General features: G+C 47.1%; 1 protein-coding gene across 8 annotated transcripts in view; it reads right to left on the bottom strand.

The window, feature by feature from the left end:
• Nucleotides 1-12,310, bottom strand: part of BRD4 (bromodomain containing 4) — a 170,572-nt gene extending 158,262 nt beyond the window's left edge. For 3 of the 8 annotated variants that reach the window (XM_074980062.1, XM_074980069.1, XM_074980066.1), the window contains exon 1: nucleotides 12,140-12,276. The gene's annotated coding sequence lies outside the window, so the exon portion shown is untranslated. Of the gene's footprint in view, nucleotides 1-11,152; nucleotides 11,211-12,139 lie in introns of those variants that run through there. The other 5 variants (XM_074980063.1, XM_074980067.1, XM_074980071.1 and 2 more) reach the window with 4 other exon arrangements.
• Between the last annotated feature and the right edge of the window lie 12,689 nt (nucleotides 12,311-24,999).

Raw genomic sequence — 24,999 nt, 5'->3', positions numbered from 1 at the left:
CGTGGAGTAATCAAGACATAAGTTGATGGTGGGGTACAGACTGTTAAAAGTCTCTGTGGAATTCTTCTAGAGTCTCTATACCATGGGTCCAAATCACAAAGATGTCACCAATGTATCTTAAGTAGAGGATGGGTAATAGGGGACGAGAGCTGAGGAATCGTTGTTCCAGGTCAGCCATAAATATATTAGCAGCATATTGTGGGCCCATGTGGGTGGCCATAGCATTTCCACTAATCTGGAGGTATAAATTGTCCCAAATCAGAAATAACTGTGGGTGAGAACAAAGTTACAGAGGTCAGACACCAGATTGGCTGCGGTGACATCAGGGATGGTATTCCTGATCGCTTGTAATCCATCTTCGTGTGGAATATTAGTGTACAGAGCCTCTACATCCATTGGGGAAAGGCTGGCATTGTCAGGAACTTTTCCGACGTTTTGTAATTTCCTCAGGAAGTCAGAGGTATCTCGGAGATAGCTAGGAGTGTTGGTGGCATAGGGTTTGAGGAGGCAGTCCACGTAACTGGACAGTCCGGTGGTGAGGGTGCCAACACCTGAAATGATAGGGCATCCAGAGTTTCCAGGTTTGTGGATTTTGGGAAGTAAACAGAATAATCCTGGCTGGGGCTCAGGTGGTGTGTCTGAGTGAATAGGGTCACAAGTAGCAGTAGGGAGTTCCTTAAGTAGTTGTTGGAATTCCCAAAGAAATTCCAAAGTGGGATCAGTGGAGAGAGGTCTGTAAAATGTGGTGTTGGGAGAGTTGTCTGGTTGCCTCCTGTTCATAGTCCAACTTATTAATGACGACAACAGCACCCCCTTTGTTAGCTGGTTTGATTATAATGTCTGGGTTATTTTTGAGACTCTGGACAGCGTAGCATTCAGCATAGTTGAGATTGTGTCATTTGGCATTGTCTGCATATAATGTCAGTCTGAGCACGATTGCAGAAGCATTGTATGTAGAAATCCAGACTTTCACTATGACCATCAGGGGAAGTCCACATAGAGTTCTTCTTTTGCTGTTGTTGCGGGGGGGGGGGGGGGGGGGGGGGGAGAATGATTGTCAATAGAGTCGGACTTTTGTTCATAAGTGTGCTGGAAGAATTCCTTTAGATGGAGGCGGCGAAAGGAGGCTTCAAGGTCACCATAGAATTGAATTGTATTAAGTTCATGGAGGAAGTAGGACAGAAGGAAAGACCCCGGGATGAGAGAGACTTCTGCTGGGCTGAGTTGGTAGCTTGAAAGGTTAACAATATTGTTAGTTGAGCTGTCGTTATTGTAGTTGAAGTATCCTGAGGTATGAAGTAATGTAGAAAAATGTATTGTCTTTTCTTTTTTGTAGAAAGTGGAAGTGCGTTTTATAAATTTATTGTCTAGTACAGGTAAAGCCTTGTTCTGTGGGGTCTTGCGTGGATGCCTGATTGCTGAGGATAATTTCAAGTTCAAAGAGTTCATTTGTAATCATCTTTTGTTTATTGTAAAGGATTTTGATCAAGTGGTTCCACGGTTTCTTAGAGAGAATGTTGCATAGATGCTCGCTGTAATCGGTGTAGTACATTGATTGTAATGGATTTTTCACTGTCAGTCCCTTGGGTACATTGTCCATTTTCTTGCATTTGGAGAGAAAGATGGTATCTGCCTGGATCTGGGCGAGTTTTTTCATGTAGTTGGATCTCCACCCAAACATCTAAACGTAGTGCCTTGCATGTTGATTAGTAACAGAGAGAACGCTGTGCTAGTCTATATACTATCAAAACAAAAAAGCAGCCAAGTAGCACTTTAAAGACTAACAAAATAATTTATTAGGTGAGCTTTCGTGGGACAGACCCACTTCTTCAGACCATAGCCAGACCAGAACAGACTCAATATTTAAAGGCACAGAGAAACAAAAACAGTAATCAAGGTGTATCAGAATCACAGACACACTCATGTTCCTCAACTAACATCATATATGCCATCTTGTGCCAACAATGCCCAGATGCTTTGTGTATTGGGCAGACTTCAAACTCTCTTAGACAAAGAGTTAATGGGCACAACACAGACATAAAAACATTCCTGATCCACAAATCTGTTAGCTGGCATTTTAATGGAGTGGACCATTCTGTTAATGAACGTTACTGAATGTGTTACTGAAGAGGAATTTTCCCAACACTCTTGAAAGAGAGGCTGCTGAACTTTCTTTTATATTCATATTTGACATATTAACAGGTGGTTTGAACCGGGATGGGAATTTTCTGGGTCACTATAGGGGTTCATTTGCATACTTGGCTTAATCTAATTCTTCTCTCTCTCTCTCACACACACACGCACGCTTCTGACCCTCTACTGTCTGATTTGCTCACCTTGGTAACTTTTTTCTTCTGATTTGTCCACCGTGATTACTGTTTTTGGTTCTCTGTGCCTTAAATATTGGAGTCTGTTCTGGTATGGCTATGGTCTGAAGAAGTGGGTCTGTCCCACAAAAGCTCACCTAATAAATTATTTTGTTAGTCTTTGAAGTGCTACTTCACTGCTTTTGTGTTTTGCTAGTATATAGACTAGCACGGCTTTCTCTCTTTTTCTGAGAACAGTTTTCCAACCAATTCTGCACCCAATATAGTAGCTTCATCTAGGTTCTTTCCAAAGCTTGTTTATAAGGACATGTGAGACAGAATCAAAAACCTTTCTAAAGTCAAAATATACTTTACCTATCACTTATACCCTATCCACAAGGCATATTATGCTGTCAAAGAAAGCTATAGGTTGCTTTGACATGATGTGTTCTTGAAAAACCTGTTCTTACTTATCACTTTATTGTCTTCCAATTTTTTGCAAATGTATTCCTTATTTATTTGCTCCATTATCTTGCCAGGTACTGAAGTTAAACTGACTGGCCTGTGAATCCACGGATTGTTGTTAAATCCTTCTATAGATGGGATTTAAATTTGCCATTTTCCAATCCTCTGGAATCTCATCCATCTACCATGACTTTTCAAAGGTAATTACTGGCGACAGACAGCTTCTCACCTCCCAGAGTTTTCTAGGGTGTATTTCATCAGGTCCTTTGAACTTGGAGACATCTAAGTAACTTTTAAATTATTCTTTGACTATTTTAGCCTCTGATGCTACCTCACTTTCATTGTTATTCATTAACTTAGATGTCTAATTGGTATAAATTTGGCTTATTTTCCCCAGAAGTAATATTCAAAAATAAAAATTATCAATAAAATAAATTTGACATTTAAAAGTAACCATTAAATCTCATCTCAAACATGTTACGTATATACTTAATCTCATAAAATTGTTTAATAGCTCTAGTCTGTCCTAGCTCATGCTTCTTCAAAAGTTGTTGGATTTGAGATTTCTTTCCCAACAGACTGAAAAGTAACAGGTGCAAAGAAAGACAAGATGGATGGGACTGTTTTTGTTCTGTGCTTATGTGGTGGTGAACATTGACCACAAAAGGGAGAATCATTACGTAAGATGTCTTAAAACAGAGACACAATATATAGGAAACAAAGGAGGCAGCACAGAAAAGAACAGTGGAGTGAACTAGAAAGAAAAAGGAAGATATTATTCAGTGCACACACACAGCTTCCCATATTCCTCCCACACTTGTGCCACAGAAAAACTGCCATGGCTTCTGGCATAAGAGAGACTGCATCTGGGTATATTTTGAAAAAAACTATTTCCTGGTTAAAAAAAGGAAAGTGTGTCAAGTGTAAGCAGTGGAAGAAAACATTGAAGGGTCTAGCTGCAAGAGTGAAAGGACAAAGGACACTTTTTCAGAGAAAACATGGTGGCCATGGTTAAGTGGATAAACTGGTTAGTAACTTAAATAATTCACTTTGCACAGAACCATTTCAGCACTCTCCAGTCTGTGCCTTTTAGTTGAAGTGTGATTTGTCAAATAATTACCGGAGCTGTTTGTTGTGTTGGATGTTGATAGAAAAATAGTTTAGCTAATCCTTATAGCTTGTTTAATGAGTTAAAGTTTAGAATCTTAATCATTCAAGTGTACAGTACAGAAAACTGCAGTAAGAGAATTCTGGAGTTGCCAGAATCATTTTCTTATTTTATGCTAAACACATGCCCTTATTTTGCAACAAGCAGGACCACAGGCCATAATGGTGATGCCATAAGTCTATTCTCTATTTTACTTTAGCACAACTTAGCTTTTCCAAGGAAACCCCATTTTATACTTGGTTTTCTCCAAAACAGACTTAAGTGCCTGTGAGGTCAATGGGGTTTACTCCAAAATTAGATGCACTTTAGGCAGTCACTTAGCTTTTTTGGTAACTTGATTTAAATCAATGGTTTTTTCATGACTGAAATCATCCACCCTGAATCTAGATGCAGTTCCTCCAGATCATGCCAATGTTGGGCTCCATTGTCAAGTGGAAGATGCAAAGAATCTAGGACCAATTGTCCCCATTATTGAGTTTTGCCAGCAGACTTTATGAAGCTTCCTGCTTGCCTTTCCTCTTATGTCACCACCCTTCCCAATAATAAATTCTGAGTCTACTTCTACTAATCTAATTTGCATTGCTCCCACTGCCTCCCATACAGCTCCTGATGAAAACATGCACTTCATGCAAGCTACATAAAGTACTCTTTTGTTTGGACACAAACTGATTTTTCTCTTCATCGTCCTTAATGATTCAACACAAGAAAGATCAATTGCTTATGTATGGGGATTACACTCTGTAGGACCATCAGTATACACCTTACCAGGACGCAAAGTCTCCTGATGATAATTGCAATGGGCAGTAGACACCATACCATGTCTGCAAATGCCTTGACTTTCTCATATGGATAACATACAGTTCCCTTTAAGCTGTGCACTTGCATGACCACTCAGAAGAGGTTCATAAGCTGCCCAGCAGAGCAGCTAGTTTTTTTGGTTTCTATTGGTGGTGCACATTTGCACACACCTTGGTGTACATCAAAATTTATTCTACACACGGAGGGAAAAGATTAGTGGGAACATTGGTGGTGTAGCACCCAGGCTCATTGTGAATGTTACGGTAACTTCAGAAGGCGAGCTGTTTATTTGTATGACAAGCACTGATGCCAGAGAGACAAGGCGGGTGAGGTAACATTTCCCACTGCACCACCATCTGTTTGCAGGAGAGTTTTTGAACTTACACAAAGCTTTTATTACACTGATACCTGCAGTCACCCACAATCATCTGAGCATGTGCTTAAAATCAGCACAGAAAAGAGTCATAGCTAGTTTGTGAAGAAAAAATGAAGTACGTACAGCTAAAATGAGGAAAGCTTTGCAGAAAAGAGCATACTAATGCTGTAGTGGGGGGGCCTATTCTGCACACATGCTAAACTTACTATCTATTTACATGATTGCACAATGGACTCCTGCAACTGCACAGACTTCAGGATGTCTTTGGCACAAGTTCAGGGACCCACCCACACAGGACCTTGATCTTGCAAATGGGTCTGTAATTATTTTTTCAAACAGATACTTTACCATTGCTATACACAAACAGAAAGGTAGCAGCACATATTTGCCACATATCAAGTAAAAGTGAAATACCTTTGCATTGTCAACATGTTTATGTCTCAAACTAATCCAAGTTACTGAAGATATGTGAAGAATATAGATAGAGCTTCTACATGCTTAAAAAGCTGCAACTGTACTGCTAAGCACTTCAATGAAGATATTACAGTAGGGGCTCAATATTCATGAGACAAAGGTTTAAGAATTCAATTGCTCATGAGTAGCCACTTCCCCCAGGGCCCCAGGAAGGGAGTGCTGGCAGCTGCCACTTCCTGCGGGGCCCCAGGCAGGGAGCACCAGCAGCAGGGGCTGCCATATTCACAAAATTCAACATTCGCAAGGGTTCTAAACACGGCACCCTCATGAATGTTGAGACCCTACTGTACCTAAGCCAATGGGAGAGCTTCAATGGTCAACATAGGTAATCCCCCCATGCCCAAGAAGCAATACTAAATGTCTACGTGAAAAGTCCTCCTGTCAATAGTGTTGTCTAGACCAGGCATTAGGTCAGTATAACTATGTCATTTAGCTGTGTGGATTTTACTTGTCAGAAAAGTTCACCAGGACTGAAACCAATTACAATAGCATATGATCTTGTTCATAGAAGTTCACATTCCATTGTTAAAGCCACTGAAGTGTGGAAAACAAACAACTTTTCCTGAAATGTAATTAGATGACAAAATGTATGCTCTGCAGTTACGACTGCCATATTGTTTTCTAAAATATGATTGATTTCTGTGCATTTTGGTTCTACTCACAGCAGCAAAACCAACACCTGCACTTGACTATTTAGATTAATGTTTCTAGTAAAAGTAACAGAGAGGTAGCTGTGTTAGTCTGTATTCTAACAAAACAAGCAGTCAGTCAATGCAGCACTTTAAAGACTAAATTTATTGGAAGATAAGCTTTTGAGAGACAGATCCACTTCTTCAGAACTATACATGCCCCATACTTCAGACCTGGGAATATGCATCCTACAGCAGAGACTTTAACAGAAGATTACAAAGGGAGATGTGTGAACTGGGGTTCATACTCAAATTCAATACATTAACACTTGGTCTCAAGAGAGATAGCAATTATCTCATGTGTTAGAAGGACTGTTTCCCTTCTTTTGGTGTTCATAACGATCTCAGGCAAGACACATATCTCATAAGCCTAACCCCTGCAATTCAGTTCTATGTATCTTATCTGTCAGCTTTTATTTCAATTCCCCCCCCCGTACTATATAACTGTTCATCTGTACTGGAAATGCTATGAAGTGGGTCTTTCCCACACAGGTGCATCACCTATTAATTATTTTGTTAGTCTTTAAAGTGCTACCTGATTTATTATAAACCAGCAAAGTAGTTCTGCCAACTGCAAGCCAGACACCTCAGTTTTTAAAAAGCCACATTCACCAAATGAATATTTTAGCTATTCAGTAATGATAATCTCAAATACATATTACTGTAGAAAAATACAGTTATGAAAGCAATGTTGGCTAATTGCTATGGCTTATGCTGGCTTTGAATTAGTATTTTCATCATTTTATCTGATGCACTCAAAAATTAGAAAATGCAACAAGACAGCTTCATATTTGATACCTATTTTCAGCATTTTTATCTGAATGATTTCAAGACCCCATCTATGAATTTCAGAAACTAAACAATTGCAACAACTAGTATTTTTGCTTATGGGTAGTAATTGTTTGAAATGTTAAGTAACTGAAAACATTTAATAGTAACAGAGAGGTAGCCATGTTATTCTAACAAAACAAAACAGCAGTCATGTAGCACTTTAGATACTAACAAAATGATTTATTAGGTGATGCGCTTTCATGGGACAGACCAACTTCTTCACATCTATATAATTTCCTTTCCAGACTCAGATATATAGTACAGAGGTCCAAAGAAAGTGCAATAAAAACTGACAAATCAAATACATAAACTGAAGGAGGTGGGTGAGGAGTGGGGGATGTCAGGCAAGACATTTAATATCCCCCCCCTCTCACCCACCTCCTTCAAAACAAAAAGTAGTCAAGTAGCACTTTAAAGACTAGCAAAATGGTTTATTAGGTGAGCTTTCGTGGGACAGACACCTAATAAACCATTTTGCTCGTCTTAAAGCGCTACTTGACTGCTTTTTGTTTTGATAGTGTATAGACTAGCACGGCTTCCTCTTTGTTACTATTCAACATGCAAGCCACCTCCTTCACTTTATGATCTCAAGAAGTGAGGCTGCTCCATGAAAGCTCAACACCTAATAAATCATTTCATTAGTCTTTAAAGTGCTACACGACTGCTGTTTTGTTTTGATAACATATTTGGCAAGATTGCATGTAGGAAACAAATTTTCAACTTTGTTAATATCTTGAAATACTAAGCTTTTCAATGTTAGTATTGATACTACTTTAGTAGTTTGAGAGACTATAAATTCTGAATAAAAACAGGTTTCATAAAAAACAACCTGTCTGTAGCTTGTCCAATCTGAAAATCTGACATTGATCTTACCAAGAAAAGCTCATTACTTAATAAATTTGTTAATCTTTAAGATACTACTGAACTGCTTGTTTTTTGTGAAGGTACAAAATAAAAACAGCTACCCCCCCCCCCCGACTATTTGTGGGATGGAATTTTCATTTTTTGCTGTTTGCTTGAAGAAATTATTTTTATATAATTCAAAGACAGCCAATCACACCAACTGTGACACAGAACATGGGATAAAGGCAGCATTTATAAACCTCAATTCGTATCAATTTAATCTAAAATTACAAGACAGACCATAAATTTTCAAATTAGGTGGGGCCCTCACAAAGGTACTGTAATTCCACAACCTTTTTAAAATCACTCTTCCATTTTATTCTATTTCTATGAAAAATATTGTACTGCAAGTACAACAGAAAACCCAACATCCAGAGTAGCCTAAAGAATTAAGTATATGCATATCTCACAGAATGCTAACCATCCATCCAGACTAGAACAATACTTTACACCACCACTGACAACCATCATGATCTTGGTTATCTGGTAAACAGTTGCCATGCATTTGTCAGCTTAATTCTTTCCATCCCAGTGTAATATTTATCTCAGGCAAATTTCTACAGCAAATGCACTTCTGACATTTTTCCATCTGTTTTCCAAGTCTTCAATCTGTTTTATAATGCGTGCAATAAGTTTGAAGAGTGCTTAAACTTTAGATTGAAACAAATTTTTCTACAAAAGCAAACAAGAACTTCAGAGTCTCAAAAAAAAAAATCTAACAAAAGGCTTACAGAGAGTTAATTCATGCTCATCTATAACTGTTTAAGTTACATCTAATTTTTGGCAATTTTTAGTTTGAACATTAGCTATGAGGCATTACTTAGGTAAAAGAACACAGCAGTATTTAAAAGCAAGCTGTACCCTGACCCAGCCATGACACCAATCACATTCCAGGATAGATAACAGTTTAATTTTACATGATTAACAAATAACAGGAAAAGAAGTGTTACTGAAAAAAATAAGCAAGCAAGAGTGTCCTCAAAGTGTTGCATAAAACAGTTAATGGAAATATGTAAATATAAAAGTATTACTCTAATACTTTTATCAAAGAGGTAACCACGTTAATCTGTAGCTTTGAGAACAAGAAGTCTTGGGGCACCTTATAGGCTAACAGATATTTTGGAGCAAGCTTTTGTGAAGGGGGTCTTTGCCCATGAAAGCTTATGCTCCAAAATATCTGTTAATCTATAAGGTGCCACAAGACTTCTTGTTGTTCTGTAATACTTTTGATATAGCTATGAGAAAGGAATTTTAGCCAGATTACCAACAGTAAAAATAGATGTAGATTCTCCAGATATCTTTTAAATATACTTCACTATTCAATCATGATGTCCTGATAGCAAATGCAACAGGCAAATTCTGGTTCTCATTTCCAACTGGAGTTAAAACAGTTTTCCCTCTTCCACACAACATAGTCAGTAAAAACATGATCAGTTTCCTTTTTCTCTCATACTATCAACTACCCTTCCCAAAATATGGACCAACTTTCTTAACAGGAAGTTCTGTTTCTGAAGTCAGCGTAAATTCAAATAAAACATTATATAACCTAAACAACAATCAGAAAGGGAAAAAAGTGGAAGCAGTACTGCAGGCAAAAACAAAATATTAGCCATACAATAATATATTAGGACCCCCCCCCCCCCACCAAAAAAAAAAAAGGCATCATGCTGTCAGGGATGATTCACAATGTAATGTTAAGACTTATTCATGCACTGAGTGCAGGGGACTAGATAAGATGATCTCTCAACAGCCACTGCAGTGCTACAATTCTGTGATTTAATCCTTCATGAAATCAGATACTTTGGATGCAATTAACCACATTTTTAGAGGATTATATTTTAGCATGCTTTCATCTTGCACATAACCAACCATCACCACTTATTTTTACTCTGTACACTAAATGGACCGTTCACATCAAATTAACCAAACTTTCAAACGCTTTTAAACTTTTTATTGTTATTTGTCATACGTAAAATTAAAAACAGTGGCTATGATTATACTAGTGAGTTTTGTTGGTAACACCATGATTTTGTCAACAAAACTGGTGGGACTGTCCACATAAGAAATGTATCTTGTTGACAGTTTGTTGACAAAACTCAGCACTTCGGCTGGCAACATTTTGCCTCTCAACCATGAGATGTAACACTGGTATTGATAAATTCTGTCAAGAAAAAAGCTGTGTGGATGTTCTGAGAGGCCTCTTCTCAACAGGGCATTCAGAACAATGGGCAGCCGTCTGCTGTGTTTCCAAGTGCTTGTTTTGTCGACAGAGAGGCACACTGTTCCCACTGGCCATGCTCTGTCAACAGAAGCTTTGTCACCAAATCTCTACAGACAGTGACTTCTGTCAACAGTGCTGTACTGTAATCATAGCCAGAAATTTTCTACAAAAATCTACCATCAAATGCATGATATAATCAGTTCCCGGTTCGATAGTCACTGTGTAGTGCCTATGATTTGTTCCAGTCTTTTACACCAAAAGAAAAAAAAGCATCTGTTTTTCTTCACTGCAAAATGACAAAATATGAAGATACAGTGTGCAGTAAGCAGCATCTGATAAAATTTTTAAGTACACCACAATTCAGGTTACTGCCGTTCGAAAAAAAGCAAAGTCTCACCAAAATCACCATTTTTCAAAATCTCCCTCCCAAACCGGAATCAGTGCCGCGATCCAGTTTATGGGACTCTACTAGCTCTGAAGAGGACACTCCATCAGCGGCTGCTAGCTGAGCAGCAAAGCGCCGTCGGAAGGGGGGGGGAGGGCGTTTCGCAGCTACAGTGAACAGGGTTTAACGCCAAGCCGCGTCCTGCTGATGCGCTAACATTGCCGCCGCTCCACCCCTAGAGACCTGTCCCCCCGCACAGCCTCTGCGGAGACCGACCCTCCCGATGACCGGGACCAACACGTGCCGGCGCTGAGCCCAACCAGCCCTGGCAGCTCAGGGCGGCCGTGCTTCAGCGCCATGAGGAACAGGCCCGATCTATCCGCATCCACCCCGCGGGGGTGGCGGCGACCCGGGCATAACGGCGCACAGAGAGACGCGGATGTGCCGTGAGCCACTGCTTCAGTGTTGGAGGAGCGCAAGGAGGAGCCGGGGCAATGCGAGCTCGTGATGGTGAGGTACCCGGCCGCCTCACTCACCGCAGGCCGCGGGGCTAGGCCGAACCGCTCCTCCGTCAGGAGCCGCCGCTTCCTCCTCCTGCTAGATGACAAAATGGCGGCGACAGGAAGTGCCATCAGCTCCGCCGCCCCGCCCCAGAGCCCCCGCTCCCATACACTGCGCAATCCGCGTACCAACGTACCCGTGCATCGCCGGCGCGCAGCGGCCCCAGAGCAAACTAGGCAGCACCCCTCACACAGAGCCACCCGTATGCAAGCCGCGTACCAAAAAGCTTTTTCTCCACTCACCGGAGGACAGACTCTCCTACGCAAACAGCGTATCTCATAGGAAAAATACACCACACTACAGACGCCCTGACGCAAACAGCGTTGCAGCCCTAGTCACCGGCCTGTCCCGGGAACGGCCGTTCTCAACTGAAAAATCGGGCGCAAATCCTCGCCTGCGCGCGGGAGAAGGCACTACCTACGCAAATCGCGTAGCTCCTACAGATGGGGCGGAATCTCTCCCACGCAAACTCTGCCGCCTATGTCGTGCGTTCGCTTCCCACCGCAATCGGCGCAACAGAGCTAAGGAGGCTCCTACGCAAATCACGTAACCCTCCCCAGAATACCCATCCACCAACTGCGCAAAACGCGTAAACCGCAGAGAAAGCCCATCCCCTTACCCCTTCTCATACACCACCTACGCAGATCACCGAGTGCAGGACGCGCGCTACGCGAACTACACCGTAGTAGCCTGGAGAGCTTCCCATGCTACCCACGTAACATAGCGCCCTCTCCAAGAGGAAAGCAGGCTGGAACAGCGTTTGCGCAGCAGGCCTCAGCCCGAGACAGGCGTCCCAGCGCGGAATGCGTAGCCTCCCTGACGCAGCAGCCACATTACGCAATGCGGGTTACGCTAGCAAGACAACGTAACCGAGGATGATGAATGCCAACCCCCCGCGCCTCCGCTCAACTGCGCCCCTAGTATGGAGAGCCGCTTCCCTCGCGCGCGAGTCCGACTCTTACCTGAGGAGGGTCAGGCCGCGCTCTCCGCCAGACCGAGTACCTCGGGGCCCGGACGGAGGAAACGTCTCCTCCACCTCGCACGGGGTGGAGCGACTTGCGGGACCTCCACGGGGCAGATAAAGACCGAGGGGCAGCGGGAAGAACCGCCAGCGGCGCCGCGCTGACCTCACCGCGCAACACTGGACGTCGCGGCGCAACGAGCCACGCCTCCTCCGCAACAGACGCAGCGCGCGTAGGCCGTTTCCCCGAGTGCAAGGGCCCGGGCGGAGCTTGGCGCGGGGGGTGCGTGTCCGCCAGAGGTCGGGTGGGCCAGGTGAGGCGCCGCAGCCAGTGAGGGGGAGGGCGCCGCGCGCGGGGAGGGAGGCGCTCTCTGCTGCCGCTGTGCGGGGGGTGCCTGCGCGGGAAGTGGGAAGCGCTCCGCCGCCAATGGAGGGGCGCCCCGCGCGGGGAGGGGGAGCTCTGCCCTCGCTGGGGGAGGAGGGTGTTGTAAGTGGATGGGCGCTGTAAAGGCGGGTGTGTGCCGCCGGAGAGCGCTCCTGCGAATGACATCATCTAAGGCCTGGGGAGAAGAGACTCTTCCCAAAGCTGCGCGCGAGTCCTGCTCTCCGCTTCCCCCAATATCTGAAGCGAGTCTGAGTTATCCAAATGGAGAAGTTAACTGTTCTAGAGCTGATCGTTCTAGCAGACGGGTCCATCTAGTCTGGCATTTTGGGCGTGGCCCCTATAAGTATCATGGGATGCCCCTTCATTGACTTACATGCAGCACTCACCAGATTGCTGCAGCCCCTGGTGGGTGGAGCTTACAGCTCTCAGGCTATGTTTACGCCACAGCTAAGGGGAGTATAATTTCTGGCATGAGGAGACTTACTTGCACTATCACTGATGGAGCTCGTGTGCTAGCTGCACTGAGGGTGTACGTACAGCTTAAAATAGGATTGTGGTTGAGGACACTGGCCTCTTGTGCTACCATGGCTGAACCACTGTTTCCTGGTGCAGACACACCACTAGCCACAGCCCTGTGCTGAGCATTTACTGGCACCTCACTTTCCCATCTGGAGCCCTGGTGGTTGCTGTGACTTGGGCAATGATATAATTTTGAATTCAAAAATCAACTTTAATTCTTGAAAACACAATGGCAGTCTCTGAGGGCTGGCAACTGTGTGACACTCCTGTTTCTCATGCCCAAATACATCATGCCCTCTGCTGGCCAGTGCGGAGATGACCGTGCCCCAACTGCTGCCTAGAGTTCACCTGCAGCTGTGGCTGAGATATGCACTCCTTCACCTGCACCCCATTATGCACCCACTCCCAGGGTTTCCCTATGTTATGCCAGATCAAAGGGCAGCAGTTGATCCAATTGAAATAAATAATCCGTGAAGTGCTCTCCCATGAACTCCCATACTCCACCCGAACGAGAAGTGCAGGCAGTTTCAGTGGGAGAGCTTCAGCTGTTGACTTACCACAGTGAAGACACCATAGTAAGTAGATCTAAGTGTGTCAACTTCAGCTACGTTATTAATGTAGATGAAGGTGCAATAATTAGATCAGTGGCCCCTGGTAGCATAGACCTGGTCTCAGGCTGTCTACAGGCTAGTCCCTAGCATCTTGGTGCCAGTAGCTGATCTAGAGAACAACAGCTCTTTGATCTGGTTTGCCTAGAAGGATTTATGACTGTCATAGAATCATTTGTACCCCTGATCTTCAGGTACCAATATAGTCATGCCACTGGGAAGGTTGGTCCTTCTTTGGCTCAAGTTCTGTGCCTGTGTTGAGAAGGAAGAACTGGAGACAGTGCTGTACATTTGACAGTCTGAGCAGAGGACCTTGATTTTTATGGCCTCTTATCCACAACTATAGTGGTGGGTGTGGGGATAAAAGGGTATCTGGAAATCTCTACAATAGCTTTTGCTGTGACTCCCAGATCCCAAGCAGCAGGAAGAGGAGGGACTGAACTCCAAAAAGAGCTGCAGGCAGTGGAGAAATTTAGCCCTAGAATTCCTTGAGTAACCTCAGTTCTGGTATTTTCCAGGTTCTGAATGGCTGCCTTCCCAGCATTATCATTCTTCCAAAAGGCTTATGATTATTATATTCTCTGCCTGTATAATTATGAGACCCCAATTCTGAATTAGCACTCAGCTGAGGACTGGATGCATAAGGAGACTTTCTGCAAAAGATCATCAAATTGTGTCCTTCCTGGCTCAGTAGGTTTGTTTGTTTTTGTTTGTTTGTTTTCCCATTTGCTCATGTGCAGGGAGCAAAGCAGGGCACCTGATGGTATCACAGAACACTAGAATTGGAAGGAACATCAAGAGGTCATGAAGTCTAGGTCCTGCAGTGATGGCAGGGAACAATCACCACCTATATCATCAGTTTGATTTTTATCTGACCTGTTCTTAAATACCTCAACCTCCCTAGGCAATTTATTCCAGTGTTTAACCACCCTGACAGGAAGTTTTTCCTAATGTCCATCCTAAACCTCCCTTGCTGCAATTTAAGCGTATTACTCCTTGTCCTATCCTCAGAGGCCAAGGACAACAATTTTCCTCCCTCCTCTTTGTAACACTCTTTTAGGTACTTGAAAACCACTATCGTGTCCTCTCTGTCTTCTCTTTTCTAAACTAAAACCATGCAATTATTTCAGTCTTCCCTCATAGCTCAAGTTCTCTAGACCTTCAGACCTTGTTGCTCTTCTCTGGACCTTCTCCACTTTCTCCACATCTTTCTTGAAATGTAATGCCCAGAACTGAACACAATACTCCAATTAAGGCCTAATCAGTGCATAGTAGAGTGGAAGAATGACTTCCCTTTTGTCTTGCTTACAACACTTCTGTTAGTGCATCCCAGAATCACGTTTGCTTTTTTGCAAGTGTCACTCTATTGACTCTCATTTGGCTTGTGTTCCACTGTGACACGTAGATCCCTTTCTGCAGTACTCCTTGCTAGACAGTTGCTTCCCATTCTGTTTTTATTAAACTGATTATTCCTTCCTAAGTGGAGTACTTTGCATTTGCCATTATTAAACTTCATCCTATTTACCTCTTTGTCCACATCATTTTGGTGAAGCAGTTGCAACCCTTTACAGCTTGGTATCTGACAAATTTACTAAGCATACTCTCTATGCCAATATCTAAATCAGTGGTGTCCAGAAGAAATTCACTGCTTGCTACAGGCCCCCTGCCCCAGCTAGGCACCGCCTCCTGAGCCAGGCACCCTCCCCACCTCTCAGTGAGGCACCTTAACAATGCCCCCAAAGCTGCCGGTGATTCACTGGCACTAGTGCACCACCCCAGCTGACCTGCAAGGTGTCCCAGCTCCAGCCAGCTACAGGAGAAGCCTCCTTACTGCTGCCGCCATGCACTTGTCCCACCAGCTCATGGGCTGTGTGTGCAGAGTGGCAGGAGGGGTGTCCCAAGTGTGAGGCTGTCTTGAGCTGTATTCATCACATGTGACAAACAGACAGCATATTGAACACCACTGATCTAAATTGTCGAAGATATTGACACAACTGATCCCAAAACAGACCCTTGCGGAACCCCACTTGTTATGCCCTTTCAGCATGATTGTGAACCATTAATAACTACCCTCTGAGAAGTTATCCAGCCAGTTATTCACCCACCTTATAGTAGGTCCATCTAAGTTGTATTTGCCCAGTTTATTGATCAGATCATCCAAGACCCTATCAAATGCCTCATGAAAGTCTAGGTATACCACATCCACCACTTCTCCCTTATACGCAAAACTTGTTATCCTATCAAAGAAAGCAATCGGATTGATTTGACATGATTTGTTCTTTACAAATCAGTGCTTGCTGTTACATATCACGTTATTTTCTTCCAAATGTTTACAGATGAATTTCTTAATTATTTCCTCCATTATCTTGCCTGACACAGAAGTTAAACTGAATGGTCTGTAATTTCCTGGCTTGTTTTTATTTCCTTTTTTATAGATGGACAGCATATTTGCCCTTGTTCAGTCTTCTGGAATCTCTCCTGACTTCCATGACTTTCCAAGGATAGTTTTTATCAGGCCCTGGTCACTTGCAGATATCCAATTTTTCTAACTTGTTTGAATACTTTTTTAATCTTCTAAAGTTACTTCCCCCTCCTTCCCACATTCATTCACTATGTTAGGCATTCCTTCATCATCAGACTTCTTGAAGACCAAAACAAAGGAGTTATTAAGCACCACTGCCATATTCAAGTTTCCTGATATTGTTTCTCCTTCCTCACTGAATAATGGGCCTACACTGTCCTTGGTGTTTCTCTTGCTTCTAAATATATTTATAGAGAGTCTTGTTACCCTTTATCTCTAGCTAGTTTGAGTTCATTTTGTTCCTTTGGCTTTTTAATCTTTCCCTGCAGACCTGTATTGTTTGCATATATTCATCCTTTTGTCATTTGTCCTAGTTCCCACTTTTTATATGACTCTTTTTCGATTGTGAGACCATGCAAGATCTCTTGGTTAAGCCAAGGCAGTCTTTTGCCATGCTTTCTATCTTTCCTATGCAGCAGAATAGGTTGCTTTTGGGCCCTTAATAATGTTGCTTTGAAGAACTGCCATCTCTCTCCACTTGTTTTTCCTCCTCAGTCTTGCTTCCCATAGGATCTTACAGACCTCAGCTTGAGTACGAATTTACCAGAATTTGCCCTCCTGAAATCCATTGTCTCCATGTTGCTGTTTTCCCTTCTACCATTCCATCAAATCATGAACGCTGTGATTTCATGGTCGCTTTCTCTCAAGCTGTCTTCTACTTTCAAATTCTCAATCAGTTCCTCCCTATTTGTTAAAATCAAATCCAGAACAGCGTCTCCCCTAGAAGCTTTTTCAGCCTTCTGAAAAAATAAATAAATTGCCTTCAGTACAGTCCAAGAATTTATGGGACAGTCTGTGCCTCACTGTTAGTTTCCCAACATATGTGAGGATAGTTGAAGTCCCCCAAAGCACACTCTTTGGGTTATTTTGTTAGTTGTTTAGAAAAAGCCCAATCCACCTCTTTTACCTGGATAGATGGTTGGTAGTGGAACACTAGCATAACATTACCCTTGTTTTTTAATCCCTTTTAACCTAATCCAGAGACATCTATCTCCTGCATCCATCTCCACCTCAGTCCAGGTCTGTACATTTTTAATATATAAGACAACACCTCCCTGTTTACCCCGCCTATCCTTCCTGAGTAAGATGCTGTGATGGGGTTCAGGGGTCCCCCTGCACTGCACCCCGTCCGCTGGCAGGAGAGACTCTCACTCAGCAGGCACAACAGCAGGTTTATTAGGCAACAGATGTCCAGTTTCTCACAGAAGCAACAGCATAGCCGCCAGAGACAGTCCTTCCAACCTGTCCTGGGGGGAAGACCCCGAGGGGTGTCCCTCTGGGGTGTAGCTTTCCCCCTCCTCAGGCTGGCTGCCTTCCAGCTCTCCCTTTCCCTCGCCTCTAACTGCCGCCCCCGATTCAAAACCCAGCTCAGCTCCTCCCTGCTCTTTGTTTAGGCAGAGGTGTTATCTGCCAGTTGTAGCCCTAGGGTCATCCTTAGCCACTGGGAGCTGCTGCTTGCCTCGGACATACAGCCTGACTCACACATGCACCCCCCCCACTCCATCACATCTCTCCCCTCTTCCAGACCGCACTGAGCGGGGTCACTTAGCCAGTGACCTGGGGAAGTTCGGGGCCCTCCCTGCGTGACAGGGCATCGGCTATGGTGTTGTTGTTCCCCTTGACGTGGACTACCTCCATGTCGTAGTCCTGCAGGAGCAGACTCCACCGCAGGAGCTTGGCGTTGGCCCCTTTCATGTGATGCAGCCAGGTCAGGGGTGAGTGATCGGTGTACATGGTGAAACGCCGTCCAAACAGGTACGGCTGCAGCTTCCCCAGCGCCCACACCATGGCCAGACATTCCTTCTCTATGGCTGCGTAGTTCTGCTCCCGGGGCAGCAGCTTCTTACTCAGGTACACGATGGGGTGTTTCTCCCCTTTGTCAGTCACCTGCATTAGCACCGCCCCCAGCCCCACGTCCGAGGCATCGGTGAACACCAGGAAGGGCTTGTTGAAGTCTGGATTTGCCAGCACTGGGGCCCTGACCAGAGCCTCCTTCAGCGCGCAGAGGGCCTCTTGGCACTGCTCGGTCCAGACCACCTTGTCAGGCTTTCCCTTTTTACACAGCTCCGTGAGGGGGGCTGCGATGGAGCTAAAGTGGGGCACAAACCTCCGGTAGTACCCCGCCATCCCAATGAAGGCCTGGACCTGCTTCTTAGTCTGGGGTGTTGGCCAATCTCTGACAGCCTCCACTTTAGCTGGCTCTGGCTTTAAGCAGCCGCTGCCCACCTTGTGGCCCAGGTAGGTCACCTCAGCCATTCACACCTTGCACTTCCCTGCCTTGATAGTCAGACCAGCCTTCTGGAGTCGGTCCAGCACCTGCTTGAGTTGGGACACATGGTCCTCCCACGTCTGGCTGAAGATGCAAATGTCGTCCATGTAAGCCAGGGCAAAGCTCTCCATCCCTTTCAGTAGCTGGTCCACCAGACGCTGGAAGGTAGCGGGTGCCCCCTTGAGGCCGAAGGGAAGGACCAAGAACTCGTAGAGCCCCACAGGAGTGATGAAAGCCGACTTCAGCCGGGCATCTTGGTCTAATGGCACTTGCCAGTACCCCTTGGTGAGGTCTATGGTGGTGAGGTAACGGGCTCCCCCCAGCTTGTCTAAAAGGTCATCAGGCCTGGGCATGGGGTAGGCGTCCGAGACAGTGATGGCATTAAGCTTGCGATAGTCCACACAAAACCGAACAGACCCATCTTTTTTAGGGACTAACACCACGGGAGAGGCCCAGGGGCTGGACGAGGGTTGGATCACCCCCAGAGCCAGCATGTCTTCAACCTCCCGCTCTATGTCCTGAGCCGTCCTCCCTGTGGCTCTGAATGGCACACACTTGATAGGGGCGTGGGTGCCTGTCTTTATTCGGTGGACAGCCAGGTCAGTGTGTCCGGGTCTGTCCGAGAACAGCTGTTGATGCAAATGCAGCACCTCCTTGATCTCCGTCTGCTGGGCAGGGGTTAGCTGGTCTGAGAGGGGAATAGACTCCAGCAAGGAGCCGGCTCCAGTCCTTGTGAGTAAATCCACCAAGGGATCATCCCCCTGCCCCTCCCAGTGTCTGCACACGGCCAGCACCAAGTTCTGCCTGTCCCAGTAAGGTTTCATCATGTTCACATGATAGACCCGGTGGCTGTGGGCCCGGTTCGACAGTTCCACCACATAATTCACGTCATTTAGCTGTTTGACGACCTTGAAGGGCCCATCCCAGGCCGCTTGCAGCTTGTTCCGCCGCACAGGTATAAGGACCATCACTTGATCCCCGGTGGCATAGGCTCGGGCCCTGGCGTTACGGTCATACCAGACCTTTTGCTTCCTTTGGGCCATGGAGAGGTTCTCCCTGGCCAGGCCCATGAGCTCGGTGAGTTTTTCCCGGAAGGTCAGTACATACTGTACCACTGACTCCCCTTCAGGAGAGGCCGTCCCCTCCCACTCTTCTCTGAGCAAGTCCAAGGGTCCCCGTACCCTCCTTCCATACAGCAGCTCAAACGGGGAGAACCCCGTGGATTCCTGGGGCACCTCCCTGTATGCAAACAGCAGGTGGGGTAAGTACTTGTCCCAGTCATGGGGGTATTGATTCATGAAGGTTCTCAGCATCTGCTTCAGAGTCCCATTGAACCTCTCCACCAGCCCATTGGTCTGCGGGTGGTAGGCTGTGGCCCAGGTGTGCTGGACCCCACACTTGTCCCACAAGCTTTGCAGTAGGGCCGACATGAAGTTGGACCCCTGATCTGTGAGGACCTCCTTGGGGAACCCCACTCTGCTGAAAATGGACAGCAGTGCATCAGCCACGGTGTCAGCGTCGATAGAGGTCAAGGCCACTGCTTCTGGGTATCGCGTGGCAAAATCTACCACTACCAAAATATATTTCTTCCCCGAACGCGTTGCCTTGCTGAAGGGGCCCACTATGTCTATAGCCACTTTCTGGAAAGGCTCCTCTATGATGGGCAGTGGCCTCAAGGCAGCTTTCCCCTTGTCCCGGCTCTTCCCCACCCTCTGGCAGGGATCGCAGGACAGGCAATACAGACGGACAGCTGCAAAGATCCCTGGCCAGAAAAAGTTCTGTAACAACCTTCTCCTGGTGCGGTGGATCCCCTGGTGTCCTGCGAGCGGGACATCATGGGCTAGGTACAGCAGCCTGCGCCGGTACTTTTGGGGAACCACCAGTTGCCTCTGGACCTTCCATGGCTCCGCTTTGCGTCTGGGAGCCCATTCCCGGTACAGGAATCCCTTTTCCCACAGGAATCTCTCCCTGCAGCCCTCCCCTAGCTGTGGAGCTGGGCTGAGACTGGCCAGTTCCCTCAGCTTCTGCAAGGAGGGGTCTCTCTGCTGCTCTGCCTGGAATTCTTCCGCTCGGGCAGGAGCGGATGCTACTTCCCCATCCCTGCCTGGCTCCAGCATCCCTGGCCTGTGAGATCTGGTTTTTGGGGGCCCCCTTTCTCTCAGGGTTGGCCCCTGTGGCTTTGGCTGGGCCTGTACCCCTGAATCTGGGGAGCGCACCCCTCATTTTCTTTGGCTACGGGTCAGGACCAGGGCACGAGGGCGTTCACCTGGCCAGTTCTCCAGGTCAGCGCCCATCAGTACATCTGCCGGCAAATGGCTGTACACGCCCACTTCCTTGGGGCCTTCCTTCTTCCCCCATTTCAGGTGCACCCTCGCCATGGGCACCTTGAAAGGGGTCCCATCAATTCCTGTTATCGTCAGGTGGGAATCGGGTATCATGCAGCCTGGTGCCACCACCCCGGGTCGGGCCAGCGTCACGTCAGCGCCTGTGTCCCAGAACCCCGTGACCTTTTTCCCGTCTACCTCGAGGTGTTTGAGACACTTGCTCCACAGAGGCATTGCCGCCCCCACTCTGTAAACTGGCCTCTGAGCATTTGGTCCCCCTGAGGAGCTGGTCTGTGGGGCGGATTCGGCCCAAGCCGAGTGCCCATTGTCAGCACCACCCGCCTTGGCCGCCAGCCCCTCTGACTTCTGGGACCCCACCCAGTTGACTCCATGACCCCCCGGCCTGCTCAACCTGTCTGGGAGCCTGGGGCACTGGGCTGCTCTATGCCCCTTTCGCCCACAGCGGTAACAGCCTGGGTCTTGTTGTGTCCCTCGGGCCGGCTGCTCTGTCCGGGTTCTGTTTGGCTCTCTGGGGGGTGGGTGGCTGGCCCCTCTTTCCTGGGCTTGCCCAAGAGGTGGTCCCCTCTGTCGTACAGTTAGGGACCGGTCTCTCTGAGATTCTCGGTTTCTCCAGGACTCCCTCTCCCTCCGGGACTCCCTCTCTCTCCGAGACTCCCTCTCTTTGTGGGGCTCACTTTCAAACCTGGCCCGACTGTTTGTGAAGTCATCTGCCAGTTTCCCTGCATCATGCGAGTCCCCTGGCTTCCGGTCCACGAGCCACACCCTCAGGTCAGGTGCGCACATCTCGTAGAATCGCTCCACGACCGCCAGCTCGATCAGGTCCTCTACGGACTGGACTCCCATTCCGAATGCCCACTTCTGGTAGTATTGCTTCAGGCGGGCAGTTGTATCTACGTGGGTTTCCTCTGGCCTCTTCTGCGCCTCCTGGAACTTCTTCTTGTACATCTCCGGAGTCAGCCCGAACTTATGCAGCAGGGCCTGTTTGAACCGTTCATAGTCCCCAGGCTGCAGCCCCACCAGCTGGCTGAGCACCGCTGCGCCCTTCCGGCCCAGCAAGGGGGTGAGGTGCCGGAGCCACTCATCTGGGGGAACCTCATGCAACTCACAGGCTCGCTCGAAGGCGGTAAGGAACTCGTCCATGTCCCCTGGGTCCTGACACTGGGCCAGCACACGCGTCTCCAAGTGACTGGCCACCCCGAGCCGTCTGGCCCTCTCCCCGCTTACCGCAGCTGGGGCCTCTTGGCGTCTCGCCTCTGCCATGGTTCGCTCATGCTCCCGCTCTCGCTCTCTCTCCTTCCGTTCTCGTTCTTTCTCCTCCCGCTGTGTCTCTTGTAGCTGGCGCTCGTGCTCACGCTCTCTTTCTCGTTCCTGGCGCTCGTGCTCACGCTCTCTTTCTTTCTCGTTCCTGGCGCTCACGCTCTCTTTCTCGTTCCTGGCGCTCACGCTCTCTTTCCCGTTCCTGGTGCTCCAGTTCCTTTAATTTCACCTCGAGTTCCAGCCGTTGCAGCTCTGCGGTGGGGGACTCTGCCCGCGATGGACCACCGCTAGCTGAGCGCGACCTGGCGGGCACCGCGTCTGTCTGACGGCGTCGAGCCCCCGCTCCTGTCGGAGAATCCGAAATGCTTCCCGAGGCTGACCGGCCACTTTCTGCCGGGACAGGCTCTGCCCCCCCGGATCGGTCATTCTCTTCCAGCTGTGCAATCAGCTGGGCCTTGGTCGCCTTCCCCACGGTCAGGCCCCTCTCTCTGCACAGCCCCGCTAGCTCTGCCTTCAGGAGTCGGGTATAATCCATCTCCCCGCTATTTCCCGGGGTATCCACTCACCAGCAGCAGCTGCAGGAATGGCTCTGTTCTCCCTCTGACTCTTGTGAGACTCCTTCCTTCTCTGGTGCTCAGTCAGCCACTGCTGGGAGCTCATCCGTGGGTGCAGTGCATCCCACTTCTGACACCAGTGTGAGGGGGTTCAGGGGTCCCCCTGCACTGCACCCCGTCCGCTGGCAGGAGAGACTCTCACTCAGCAGGCACAACAGCAGGTTTATTAGGCAACAGATGTCCAGTTTCTCACAGAAGCAACAGCATAGCCGCCAGAGACAGTCCTTCCAACCTGTCCTGGGGGGAAGACCCCGAGGGGTGTCCCTCTGGGGTGTAGCTTTCCCCCTCCTCAGGCTGGCTGCCTTCCAGCTCTCCCTTTCCCTCGCCTCTAACTGCCGCCCCCGATTCAAAACCCAGCTCAGCTCCTCCCTGCTCTTTGTTTAGGCAGAGGTGTTATCTGCCAGTTGTAGCCCTAGGGTCATCCTTAGCCACTGGGAGCTGCTGCTTGCCTCGGACATCCAGCCTGACTCACACATGCACCCCCCCGACTCCATCACAGATGCACCCTTCTATACCAATATTCCAATTGTGTATTATTCCACCATTCTGTGAAATAAACCGTGTCATAGTTTGTTTATTAGGACTTCAGGATCTTCCTGCTTATTACCCATACTTCTTGCAGTTGTATAGAGATATAGATCATTGATTGGCTTTCACCTCCCAGTTCTGCCTAGTCCCTTTTTTTTTTTTTCTCAGCTATTATAGCCCATGATCCCTCCCATTCCTGACCCAACTCCCAGGTTTTTTATTTACCTATGATCTTTAGTCACTTGCCCCCATCGAACCTAGTTTAATCCTCCCCGCCAGGTAAACCTGTCTGCATCCAAATATGTTCTTCCCCTTCTTTAAAAGGTGAACCCTGTCTCTGCTTAGCAGTCCATGGTCAAGAAAGCCAAAGCTCTGCTGGTGACATCATCTTTACAGCCAGGCGTTCACCTCCGGGATACACCTGTCTCTGTCTGGGTCCCCACCTTTCACAGGGAGGACTGAAGAGTCTGCTACTTGCATTCCAACTCCTTTACCCATACTCCCAGAGCCCTGTAGTCACTCTTGGTCTACTCAGTGTCACACCTCGCAGTTTCATTTGTGTCCACATGGATGAGTAGCGTGGGGTAGTAGTTAGAAGGCTGGATGATCATCGACAGTCACTCTGTAATATCTTGGATATGGGCCCCTGCCATGCAGCATGCCTCCCGGTACATCATGTCAGGGCGACAGATGCATGCCTCTATCCTCCTCAAATGACTCTCCAGTCACGACTATCCTGTTTCCTTCTTACAGTGGTGGTTCACAACCTCCCCAGCTTTGGGGGTGCATGGCTTCCCCTCCTCCTTAGGGCCGATTCCTCAGCTATGGTACGCAGAGCAGCATAACGGTTCTGCAGAACCACTGTGGAGGGGTTGGAAGCAGGGGTGCAAGAAGTAACTAGCTGCCTGTGACCCTCTGACCCACCCACTCTGAGACAGCCATCCCTTTCTCCAGTAGTGGTGTGCCAGCAGTCCTCGGTAGCTGAATGGATACCTCAGCCTTAAATGTCTTGGTGTGGACACTCTCCAGGAATTCGTCATGGGCTTGGATGCTCCTCTGCTTAGCCACTTCAAGAAGGGTCCCAAAGCTTCCAGAACACAGCGTGGTACTTAACCTGACGTGCTTGATATCTGTTTCTGAGGCTGTGTAGGAAGTTTTCATTATTGGCAACCAATCCGGGAAGCTGTACCCTGTGAGAGCTGAGCTAATCAAAGATAAAATTGCCACCAGGCATCTAGTCATAAAGGCATCCAGTCCAGTAGTACTGACCAGGCTGCTAAGAGTACACTTGTCCTCAGCAGGTGGCTCTGCGCAATTCGCAGAAGCAGTTGGCATGGCCTTCCAGTTCTTGGGAACAGGGATGGTCAGGGAGTTTCTGCCAAAACAGGTACTTGCTGCTGACTCCAAGGTTGTCCATGTGAAAAAAAAAAAATATTTCTTTTAATTTTTTTTCTATCTGATAAATTCTTGTCATGACAGTTTACTTTCATCAGAATTTCCAGATCTGAAGAAGTGGGTCAGTTCCATGAAAGCTTTATCACATAAGTTATATTGTCAGTCTTTAAAGTGCTACATGACTGGCTTTTGTGTGTGAAGGTGCAGACTAATATGGCTTTCTCTCTGTGATGAAAACTAAGATTATATATGGAGAGAGTTAATACCGAGGTTGTATGAAGATGGTCTAACTTACATGAAAATGATCGCTATAGAGATGTATCTGCATGGTGAAAATGAGCAACGGGGGGTGGGAGAGAA

Source organism: Carettochelys insculpta, chromosome 29 (assembly GCF_033958435.1).
Source record: "Carettochelys insculpta isolate YL-2023 chromosome 29, ASM3395843v1, whole genome shotgun sequence".
In the NCBI taxonomy this organism is placed as follows: domain Eukaryota; kingdom Metazoa; phylum Chordata; order Testudines; family Carettochelyidae; genus Carettochelys; species Carettochelys insculpta.
This window is presented reverse-complemented; position numbering and strand designations above follow the sequence as displayed.